The 10,620-nt window shown below is 37.5% G+C and overlaps 1 non-coding gene across 1 annotated transcript; it reads right to left on the bottom strand.

The window, feature by feature from the left end:
* Positions 1 to 3,201: 3,201 nt before the first annotated feature.
* On the bottom strand, positions 3,202 to 3,307 carry LOC131219797 (small nucleolar RNA R71). The gene has a single exon (XR_009158441.1). It is a non-coding gene; the product is annotated as a small nucleolar RNA R71 (small nucleolar RNA).
* Between the last annotated feature and the right edge of the window lie 7,313 nt (positions 3,308 to 10,620).

Raw genomic sequence — 10,620 nt, 5'->3', positions numbered from 1 at the left:
AGGAAGTTAGGAATACATGACCGGCTGAGATGGCGCATGATGATAATGAAGTGCACAATGTTCCCCAAGTCAGAACTTTACATGATTACCTACAATTGGCAAGAACGTCCACACCATCTTTCATGATTTTTCGGATTAATCTAGGTAACATAGACTTTAAACTGGGAGTAGTTTCATGGACTTGATTCTGGAAGTCCATATCTTCATCTCAAGGAATTTGATGAGATTGTAGTGACTTTGTAATTTAACAATGTCTTCTAAGACGTTATTTGGCTGAAATTTATTTCACTTCTCTCTAAAGAAGAATGATAAGTCATGGCTCCACTCCTTGAGGCTGATATCGATAGGCACAATGCAACCAAAATAATAATAATAATAATCATAAATGGCACGCCATTAACTGGCGCTGCTGCCAGCGCCCATGGGCGGTTGGACACTGAGCCAGGGGTGTGGATTGGGGCCCACTCATGGGACCCTTCATGATGTATGTGCCTTATGCACTAAGTTCATCTATCATGTCAGATCATGTTAGGTCGTAGGCCAACTTTCAGGCCGATCCGAATCTCAGATGAACCACACTGAGGGGATCAATGGGCTAGTTAGTGCTGCCCATTTTGACAGTAAATGGAGCCCACTCATGGGACCCACCTTGATGTTTCTGTGTCATTCATTCCTTTCATCATTTTCCTCAGACCTTATTAGGTCATGGGCCCAAGGTTCAAGTTGATCTAAATCTTAGGTGGGCTACACCACAGGGAACTATGGGGGTGGAAACCCTTGGAATTGGAATTCCTAGCCTTTGTGTTGAGTGTGAAATATTACATATTTTTTCCTTGTTATGCCTTGGTTTTATGAACATAATAATGCTTAATCGATCTATTTATACATGTTTTGTCTTACGATGTTATTTTGAGAGCTTAAAGTGAAAAGGATGATAAAAGCATGAATTTAATGCTCAAAAGATTACCAAAGTGAGGAGTGGATCTTTGGAGGTCAAGATTGAAAATTTCAAGAGTCCAAGATCTAAGAAGACCAAGTAAAGAAGGAAGAAATTCGAAATTGCAAAGTGTGAAAATCTGGAACTTCTAAACTTGATGGTTCAATGCCATCGAACACGGCTTTGATGCCATCAAAGTAAGTGTTTGATGTCATCGCAGGAAATTCAATTCCATTGAAAAAAATCAAGTTTGGTTGCTGGACATATGAGTGTAATTCTCAATTTTATCGAGGATCTCCTTGATCCCATTGAGGACCAGTTCCATGACATCGAAAAATTTATGAATTTTGAAGTTTACGTGCTGGATAGTTTTGGACATTCTTCAAACCCATCAAAGATATGTTTGATGACAATGAAGCCAATTTGATGCCATCGAAGGTCGGGCGATCTCATCGAAGGACTTACGCAAAAATTTGCTGACAGTTTCCAAATTCAAATCAAACTTATCGATGAAACCTGGATCCCATCGAAGTCTCATCAAAGCTCCCATCGAAGCTACGTAAATTTGAGGCGGTTTCAAAGACCGTCTAAACAAAACCTATATAAAGGGATCTTTTGAGTTCTTCTAACCATGAATTAGGGTAGGAGTAAAGTAAGGTATTGGAGAATTTTAAGGAGTCTTCCATCTTCTCTAATCTTCTTCTTCTAGTTTTTTCATGTTTTTTTGTATAAGAGTTTTAGTTTAATCATGTCTATGGTTAACTAAACTCTTAGATAGAGCTAAGAGGTGAAACTTGTAGTTTATTTTAACGTCTTTCTTACTTTGATTCATGTTTTACGATCTTCATGCTAAAAAATTCATAGTTTATAGTTGAATAAAGATGTATTTTTTAATTTACTTTGATCTATCATCGACTCCAGGCATGGTAGATGCTTAGGAACTTCCTGAATGTTTTCTTCTCTGTTTTGAGATTGTATGATCTATAGAATTCTTCGATCTACCATCGACTAAGGGCATGATAGATACTTTAAATGCCCTATAATCAATTCAATTAGACGGTTATATGAGAACATATCCTATGAATGTTTAGAATTTGTTTAGAATTATTTATGATGTTTTAACTATTCTATCATCCAGCTGGATAGATTAAGATTTTAATTCTGGTTGAAGTATTGATCGAATCAAGTAAAGTAGCATTAAGATAACTGCAAGTGGATTCTTAGCACTCTAGTTTCCATTACATTGATAGTTTCAATTCACAATAATATCTTTCTCAATTTTCAGATTTAGTTTAGCCTCAGATTCCAATTCTTAAGTAGTTAAGAAAATCACACCACATTCATTCCCTGTGGGTACGACCTCGTCTCATCGAGATTATTACTACATCGCAACCATAAACTTGGGGTACAAGCGAATAAGTTTTTGGCACCATTGTCAGGGATTGCGTTGTATTTTCTAGATTATTCTAGTTTTAGAATTAGTTTAGGATTAGGATTGATTTTTCAGATTTTTTTTATTAGTTATGAATTTTCTAAATTATAGTTGTTCTATTTTTAGTACTAATCTAATTTTTTATTTTTTATTTTTCTGTAGCAACTTAGAGGTTCTTCTTTAGTAATATCCTTCTTACTTTTTTCTTTCTCAGATTTTCTAAATTCTAAATTTCAATTTTTATGAGTAGTTTGTTTAGAACTAGAGGGATTTAGAGTGTTTCATGCCCAAGTGGGTACGTGACAACACTTTACGTCTTTTAATTGAAGGAGGATTAGTCTAAGGGTTACCTATCCATCACCAGATTAGACATCACTTAAGATTCTCTAAGTTATTAGAAACAATGGCTACAAATCAACCTCGTCATCTAGTTGAGGAACTTCAAGATGAGAATGAGGTACATCATGCTCCCCCGCCTAGAACCCTACACGATTACTTACAACCTACAAGGGCAAGTACACCTTCCTACATCATGTTTCCACACAATATAAGAAATGTGGACTTCAAGCCAGAAGTGATCCAACTACTCCTGAAGTTTAATAGACTAGATTCTGAAAGTTCATTCTTACACCATAGGAAATTTAATGAGATTGTAATAACCCCACAATTTACTAATGTCACTAAAGGCACCTTGGGACTTAAATTGTTTCCTTTCTATTTGAAAGAGAAGGCCAAGTCATGGCTTCACTCTTTAAAGCCATGATCTATAGGGACATGGGCTGAGTTGACCCGGGATTTCCATAAAAAGTTCTTCCCGGTTCACAAGACCAATACCCTGAGGAGGGCTATAATGAATTTCTCTCAAAAAGAGGAAGAGAACTTCTTCCAATGCTAGGAGAGATTCAAGGATCTCTTGAATTCCTGTCCACATCATGGCTATGAAACATGGTGGGTAATAAGCTTTTACTATGACAAATTAACTTCGTCCATATGCTAGTTTGTAGAGATGATTTGTAATGACAAATTCATGAACAAGGAGGTTGATGATGCATGAGATTACTTTGACCTGCTTGCTGAAAACGCATAATCATGGGACACCTCCTCAAGGCCCACCACTTCTAAGGCAATTCAATCAAGAGAGAAGGGAGGAATGTATGTCTTAAGTGAAGATGGTGACTTGAGCGCTAGGGTGGCTAATCTCACAAGGAAGGTTGAGGTCATTGAACTTAAGAAAGTAGAGACAATCAAACCCGACAAGGCTGTGGAGGTTACTTATAGTAGTTGTGCTAGCAATGTACACTTAACACAGGATTGTCCTACAATTCCTACGTTTCAAGAGTTGTTACATGAGCAACCAAACGTCGTGAACAACTACCAATGACCATTCAATGGACCTATCTCAAAGACATACAATCCTAGCTAGAGGAACCATCTGAAATTCATTTAGAGGAATGGACAAACGCCTACCCCTCAAGAGGCCATTTCTCAACTTCTCAATCAAAGGAGGCCTCAAGATAACACAGTTCAAAAAATCATGTAAAATCAAGGGAAATTAATCAGAATACTTTACAAGCATTCCAAGATATCAAGACAACTTTCGGAGTGTTTACATCGTCTATCCAAAGAATATAGTTACAACTAGCCGTTAGGGATAAAGGGACTCTTCCATCCCAACATCTTCCTAACCCGAAACAACAATGTGAATTAAGTGACCCTAGCTCTTCGAACCATATGGAGCAAACTAAATCTTTCACCACCTTCAGAAGTGGAAAGACAATTGATAAGACCATCCCGACGAGGGCTGATAAGCCTAATGACTCGGATGAAGCAAAGAGGGATGATGGACATAGCAATGCTCCATAAGAAAAAGAATTGGAAAGGCAACACTAGCCCATTGCGTCATTCCCCTAACGGTTGATTACACCAAAACCTTAGTCTAACACTTAGGATAGTTTTGAGGTTCTAAAATAGGTGAAGGTCAACATTCCTCTTTTGGATGCCATTAAACAAATACTCTCATATGCCAAGTTCTTAAAAGACCTTTTTATGGCCAAAAGACAACAAAGTATCTAAAAGAAAATTTTTCTAATTTAAAAAGTGAGTTACATCCTAAAGCAAGATGTGCCACGAAAATACAAAGATCCTGGTAGCCTAACCATCACTTGTGTAATTGGAAATCACTGGATTGAGCATGCACTTCTTGACTTAGGAGCAAGAAAAAATATGATTCCTTAGTCGGTCTATGAATAGCTCGGACTTAGTGAATTTAAACCCACCAGGACTATACTTTTATGATTGCCGAGAGGAATGATTGATAATGTGTTAGTCCAAGTTGATAAATTCTAATATCTAGAAGATTTTATTGTCTTGAATACACAACCCATCATGGACAAAAGCACTCAGATTATAGTCATCTTAGGTCATCCATTCCTAGCCACATCAAATGCCATCATCAATTATAGGAATGAAATCATGAAATTGACTTTCAGGAACATAACATTGGAGCAGAAAATCTTTAACATGTGCAAACAACTCGAGGAAGTTGACGATGCCCATGAAGTTAACCTAATTGATACGTTCATGGAAGAAAGAGCCCTCTTGACTCTTTACTCTGATGCTCTAAAGACGTTCTTAACCCACTCCCCTAATTTGGATGATGAGATGATTAGGGAGATGAACGCCTTACTTGTTGCAGCACTGGTACTTAAAATTGACCGGTGGAGGCCACAATTTGAACACTTGTCTCTTAATGAGATAAAAAGCCTCTACCATAAAGTATTGTAATGCCCCGTGTTTTCAGGACCCGAGTATATGACCCATTTCCCAAAGACCTGAGTGTTAACCTATGGAGAGTCAAAATTACACATATTTTTTTCTTTCTTTAGAGTTAGCAGTTAGCGTAGTATGGACAAATCAAACGTAAAGGAAAGTTCTATTGTCATTAAAATATAAAAGAAGTTGCCCATAATAACTTATACAAACCAATCTCCTTATTTTTGCAGTTACGAAATAAAATAATATTATATGTGAAACAAAGTAAATTTAAAACAATCTTGAGCTGTGAAATCCTGTAGCAACTCTTAACAAATACATTCATGCACCCTTATCAACCATAGCTTGCTCCTCATCAATATGAACACGAATGTCGTCTGGGCCACCTATGCTACCTGTACGGTTATTTATTTAATGGATGAGGATGAGTGACCAACTCAGTGTGAATTCTCCTCAAGATTGCATACTGCCGTATTAGGTAAGTATAGTTATAAAAATATAACAAGGTATACAAAACAATACATGATGCAGTCTTATTAAATATATAGATGTATGAGTGCACATCAACTAGGGATGCTCTTCTAGTTGGCTTTTGGGCAAAACTCATGCAACGTGGCCGGTCACCAGCGAAAGTACATAGTACATGCGTAATGCCAAACTCACAAAAGGTGGGTCGATAGTTGATGGTTTGGGAGCTAGTGAAATGATACCCCAACTAAATCTTATTGGGCAAGTGCTACAGCATCCAGAATTACCCACCCGTCATTGCCCGAATGCTATGAATGCATGATTAACCCATCCGTTATTATTCCATTTACAACCAGCCAGTTTAATAAGTTCAAAGGTCACTACGGGGGGTTCATCACCTAGCGTAGGCTGACAGCTCAGGTATAGTGTCCCATTCCACCATCCCTGGCTCATGAGGCTACCACCTTAGGATGTTTAATGGAACCCATTGTCTAGTGGCCAATCACATTTAGTATATGGGGCTTGCCATCGCATGGTTGCACAATATAAAACTTTGAACCCATATAGGAAAAATACCAAAACAAGCCACTCAGGGTGAATATCAAAACTAAGCCACATAAGGCAATTATTAAAACTAAGCCACATAAGGTCAATATCAAAACCATGCGATAAGAAACCATCCTTAAAAACCATTAGACATAGCAACCTTCGATGGTAGGCCCACATCTATGATCCATTTGGACCACTACTCAATAACTACTAAGCCGAAGGTCCATTACAATCACAACCAGTCGGGTTACATCTCAAGTATAGGTATACATTTATAGGTGGGGGTTTCCCACTGATGTACCAGTTTAAGTTCCATAAGCAACCCATAAATAATCCACAAGCATGCGTTAATATGCAGGATAAATATTAAGCATGAAACCTAGCAATTTGATTCCAACAATTACTCATGTGATTATAAGATGGAGCTATCAATTATCAATTTAAATTAAAATAAAATTACACTTAAGCTAATTGGAAAATGGAAAGCTCAAGGGGGAGAAATCATCACCTTGGGTTTTGAATTGCCTACCAGCACTGCTAGGGAATGCTTATTCCCTTAGAGCCAAATCTGACCATAAATTGTAAAGTTATACAGTTAGATCCAAGCTTTATTCGCTATTCATGGTTAAGGTCTTAACCTAGGATTTAGATTTACCTAGGTTTAAGGTTTTATCCATTAATCTACTCTTAGACTTTAGTTTAAAGTTTGAAATTTAACTCCTATAATTAGTTTATAATAATATTAAATTCTAGGAGAGAAGTAATAATTGTCCACTAATACTAACAACACTATTCTTAAAATAAATAACCTACTAATGACAAAATAGGAATAGCATGATAATTGTTAATATCTAATATCTATAATAACTAATATTAGATTCATCTAATAATTGCAATGCTTATAGTAACACTAATAATAATAAATACTAAGATCTATTATTAATGATGATCCTTTGAGAGTGATAATTAAACTACTACTATTTGATAAATAAAATCTTTGTTTGTACTGGCTGGTTATAACATAAATAATCTACTAATGTTCTAATTAGAATTCCAATGCATTGTTTGAGAGAAAATGCACCTAGAGTTGATTTAACTTGCATCAACTCAACTTGGCATTTGGTCGGTCTTTCGACCTGAGTCACGACCGTGACTCAACCCGATCCGAGCTGGTGCAACCTTGCACCCTCTCCATCTTTTCCACAACAACGAGAGAACGGAATCACGTCTGCTCCAAGTCTCATGGTGCTTGTCTTAAAACCATCCCCATATTGTCCAACCGCATTTGCTAATTTTCTTTTTACCGAGTACCCAAGAGACATTCATTGTCTTATTTTATCTGGATTCATTCCACCACCATTATCATCAATCAGCAAGATTCTGCTCTTGCCCTTCTTATTTTCTAGCACATTGATGTTCACATAAGTAGCTCCATGGCAGACCTCATCCAAAGAATTGTCCAATAGCTCTGCAAAAGCTCCAAGAGCCCACTTACGGCTAGTTGCATTTGAATGTAGAAACTTGGGGTGGACCCTGACATGATCCATAGCCCCCATAAAAGAAGATCTACTTCACTTGAATAAGGAGACCACTGCACTATGGTTCCCATATTTCTATTCCAATCAGCCGGAGAAGATCACATCAGCCTGTTCTAAGCCTTCCCTTCGTTCTCATAATCAATCATGGGAACTATGATATCCTCCTTCCTAATGCTCCTTGAAAATGTATAGGATAGCATTCCAATGCTCTGTGTGGGGTGTCCGGAGGTGGCCAGACTCGAACTGAACTGACACTACAAGAAAAACAGGCATAGCCGACTAGTGGGGCTAACCTTTGCTCGCAGCCAGTTCCAATGGCCGCTAGAAAAGGGCCCTATTAAAAAAAATTTCGCAGCCCTAATTTCATTTCCGCCACTCGATCTCTCTCTGCCTCTCCCTCTCCCTCTCCACTCCCTCAAGCTCTCCCTCTCGCTCTTCCTCCCTCTCCCTCTTGCACTCTCTCTCTCTCTCTCTCTCTCTCTCTCTCTCTCTCTCTCTCTCTCTCTCTGCACCTCTCTGTCTCTGTTCAATCTCTCTCTACATCTTTCTCTCTGTCTCTCCCTCTACACTCTCAAACCCATCGCCGACACACACACACTCTCTCTCTCTCTCTCTCTCTCTCTCTCTCTCTCTCTCTCTCTCTCTTCCATCCTCCAGCACAAACCGAAGACCGTAGTTGTTGTACTACTTGTCCATCCTGCACGATCAGAGCACCAGGTCCAGCCATATCTAGTCCTTTTACTCACTGCAAACAGGTACAGATCTAAACCCCTCTGCAGTTTAGGGCTTTGGATTCTATTCCCTTCCCTTCCCTCTCTCTCTCCCTCCTAGGTTTAGGGCTTTTGGTCTGATTCACGTTCTTTTCCCATGCTTTTGCTGGAAATTAGGGTTTTAGGATGAGGTTTTCTCCCGATGAAAGTGATTGGGTTTAAATTGAATGATATCTTCTGAATGATTTTTGACATTTTTGGTTGTAAATTGAGTGGCATCTTCATATTATCTTCGATTCAGATAAGAATTCTCAACAACTACCAAATTCCAGCCTTGCAATCCTACAGTGGGAAGACCTGCAAAATCTCAACTGGTACATGAGGTATATTCACTGGGTGGTGAAATTGGGAAAATTGTTGATAGGTAATATTCCAGAAAACACTTTACTTTGAATGAATTTTCCTTTGACACTGTTTATTGATTTGATAATCTATGTTAGAAAATAGGAAGTATTCCTTGTGGTTATTTCATTTGGTTTTGCATCAGTTTGTTGATTTTTAATTGTTGGTGGTCTTCAAACCATGGATTAGCTACTGTTTTTATTGTGTACCGGTAAGGACCATATTTATTTTTATTTTTTTGAATTTTGAATTTGGTGTTTGGATTATCATCTTCTGGTTTGATTTTATTGCCAGCTTCACTTGTCTTTTCTGCATAAACTGTTGTTTGGTGACAACATATTAATCTCTGGCTCTAATCTTGTATGTTTAACATTATCATATAGATTTGATCAGAATATCCTCTCTATCCATCAACAAGACTTGCAAGTTGTAAAGATCTTTCAGAATGATGATAGTGAGAATTCGGATTTTCCTAAACCTTGGAATCAAGCTGATTTTGAGGGATTGTTGTTTGCTCTTGCATGGAAGGTCTATTTTTCACATTTCCTTTCAAAGAAATATATTGTTGGTTTGAGTTCTCTAACCATCTTCCACTATTCTATAGGGTGTGGGAAATAGGGAAGCTGTATGCCAGCGTAGATACTTTTATCTGGTCGGGCCATTTCTTTATATACTAGAAAGCCCTACTTCCTAAATTTACAAATAGTGTCTCAGGTTCTTAGATAGTACTCTTTTATTTTGCTCATATCTAGCATTTTGTATCTGACTGTCATTTCAAAATTCCAGATTTTAAGCTGTAAATGAGTGCACCAGAAAATAGTTATAAAAACTGTTAAATCTGTCACCTCTCTCTTCTCCAACCTACGAGGAAAACAAGTATATCAGGTTCCTCCGGAGCATGCTGGCAATGTGGAAAATGTGTTAGCAGTTTGTGATGTTGGGCAATCAAACATCAAGGTCTGGTTCACGTGGTTGTTATTTTAATATAGTAATTTAATCTTTATTTAGAAAATTGAAAACTGTTGCCTGGATGGCATGGTTCTTCTTTCAATTTTCTTTATACTTCATGTGTAGGTCATCGAACTTGTTAATGCATTGATTTTGCGATGTGATAATGATAATTCGTGGCGAACTTGGTAGAACTGCCTTCAAGGGGCTATCTATCGTGCATCGGTGGGTTCTCCTGGTTTATATTTAGGCATGCACATATCTCTCACTTATCATGTGTGGACTTGTTGAAATCCTGTTTGTCTTCAACTTGGGTTTGATAAGATATTTGAAAGCTAAGTTTTTCCTTAATAATATTTAGTCTTTGAAAAGGTTGTTTTAACTTACATATGTTTTCCAATTACAAATTCAGATAAACTACACATAAGACGTAACTTTATTAGTTTAAAAGATAATTTTCCTTTAATTATGTTTAATCCATGATAAGCTTAGGTTGGTTTACATTTATGTCCATATCACAACTTCATACAATTTATACAGAAATTTAGTTATTTAGCTTGTTTTCAAGTTTGGAACCAAGTACATAGAACTCATGTAGTTTATAAAGAGAGTAAACATGGGGTAATTATTCTCATTTATGAACTTTTCACTTGGAGCCCTGTCATTCTAGCACATGCATCAGATGTCTAGCTGTGGAAAATGGAGACCAAACCATGACAATTAACTGGCATGAAAATTGGCCTATCCATCTGTTGGGTGGGTTCACCATTACATTGAGTCAGATCATGGGCTGTCCATTTATATTGAATGGGCAACCCACCTGTTAAGTGAACTAACATCCATTGTAATCCTTGGAATTCCATA

Source organism: Magnolia sinica, chromosome 11, assembly GCF_029962835.1.
Source record: "Magnolia sinica isolate HGM2019 chromosome 11, MsV1, whole genome shotgun sequence".
NCBI classification, from domain to species: domain Eukaryota; kingdom Viridiplantae; phylum Streptophyta; class Magnoliopsida; order Magnoliales; family Magnoliaceae; genus Magnolia; species Magnolia sinica.
Note: the sequence above shows the minus strand (reverse complement) of the source record. Positions and strands in the feature narration are given on the sequence as shown.